We start from the raw sequence: 1,871 nt of genomic DNA, 5'->3' as shown, positions 1-1,871 counted from the left end.
GGTGTAATGGCAACTGCTATCAAAGAGAGTTGGCACCAAGCTGATGAAAAATACTGTTTGTAACTCAAAGTCCATGCCTCAGAGACTGCAAGCCATTATAAAAGACAAAGGTGGTGCAACTAAATACTAGTGATGTATTTTGAACGGTCTTTTGTTTATCGGTTTTTTACGATCCTTTACTTTCTTCCTCAGAATTGAGTGATTCCATATTTTTTCCCTGTGCTTGGTCAATAAAAGTAACATTCACTGACTTCCACAATGTTTTCTCTTCATTTCTTTGAGTGTTCCTGAAAGCCGACAAGCTGCACTTTGGAATGACCTTATTATTGTTTCATGTTTTTGATCTGAATTTGTTTTACAGAATGAAATATCTGAATGAGTGCTCTTCCAAGTCTGGTGATTCCATACTTTTTTGCCAGGGGTTGTAAATGTCCCTAAGAGAGGCCATTAGTTCATTACTGTGAATCAAGTGCACATCATGAAGAGCTTGCCACATCAATATGGCTGCACATTTTAAAACTAATGCTTTTTCTCAGCATTAAGTGATAAAACAGTCTTTCAACTAATTTTGTTTTAATTTTTCCCAAAGAACGAATTGATCTTTCAGTAAGTTGTGCTATTGTAGGCATTTCTGAATGKMTGTATCCTTTTTTACACCTTGCTGCTGTTCTAGCTGAACAATAAACRTTGTTATAGAGATACACTTCAGTTGAACTCCTGATGTGTTTTGAAGARTGTACCATGCACAGTGAAATTATGATGCTCCCTAGAAATCTATTTGCCAAATTGGCTCCAAAAAGTCTTGCTATTACTGTTAATGAGCTACATTAAACATACATCCATCCATCCATTTTCTGTACACGTTTCTTCCTTTCAGGGTCACTGGCGCCCATATCCAGCAGCCACAGTGTGAGGGGCGGGGTACACCCTGGACAGGTCGCAAGTCCATCACAGTACATTAAACAATAAAGACATAATAAAGAAATATTTTCTGTGAAACATTTATTGTCAACGTTGACATGAAATAACAACACAAGATAACCAGAAATAAAAACACAGATATTCAATTGTTTTGTGTTTAAGGTGGTTCAACAACAAAAAAGTCCACCTTATCACCCAATTTGGTGCTGAGATGAACAGGTTAAATTACTCAGATGAAGTAAGCATCTTCATGTTTATGGCAGTTATTGCACTTTTAAACTAGTTCAATAAAATGTCAGCAGAATTTCACAATAACAAAAGAAAAATTAGTAAATGTAATCATCAAATCTCAGCAGGAACACATTGCTTAAAATGTCAAAATTAAAATCRGCTGTGAATTGTTTACACTATGATTTTTTTTCTGTCATCACCAAATCAACCTTTAGATATTGCATAACTTTAAAACATAAAAAAACAAATACAGCTGTGAAACCATCATGGCAYATTGTGAACTTGGTTCATGATAACAGTAAAGGCTGGAATAAAATGGTGTGTTTTACTGAAGGTGTYAAAATAGCTTGTATATATGTACAAGCTTAAATAATGCCCATTAACATGAAGTTGCTAGCCAAGATATTGTCAAACTCTGCTCGAAACTCAGGGTAGGAGCTGTAAGTGTTAAGGGTACATCAATGATTGCTCCACATGTGTGTGCTACAGGTCTTCTACCAAAACCTGTTTCAGCATTAAAAGTTACCTTAATTCCCTCTGTGCATAAAACAGAAGACCCTGTGCAAAATTGCATGAATTTTTCCAGCTTGCACTGATCTGCATTCTTAATGTATCTCTGCAAGTAATTCAGTGTTGTTTGCTCTTACATTGACAGGGACAGATCATCTGATTTATGCATTTATCACGTCTAGACTGGATTACTGTAATTCTTTATTATC

Source organism: Austrofundulus limnaeus, unplaced genomic scaffold, assembly GCF_001266775.1.
Source record: "Austrofundulus limnaeus strain Quisiro unplaced genomic scaffold, Austrofundulus_limnaeus-1.0 Scaffold412, whole genome shotgun sequence".
In the NCBI taxonomy this organism is placed as follows: domain Eukaryota; kingdom Metazoa; phylum Chordata; class Actinopteri; order Cyprinodontiformes; family Rivulidae; genus Austrofundulus; species Austrofundulus limnaeus.
The sequence above is the reverse complement of the archived record's forward strand: the minus strand, read 5'-3'. Positions refer to the sequence as shown.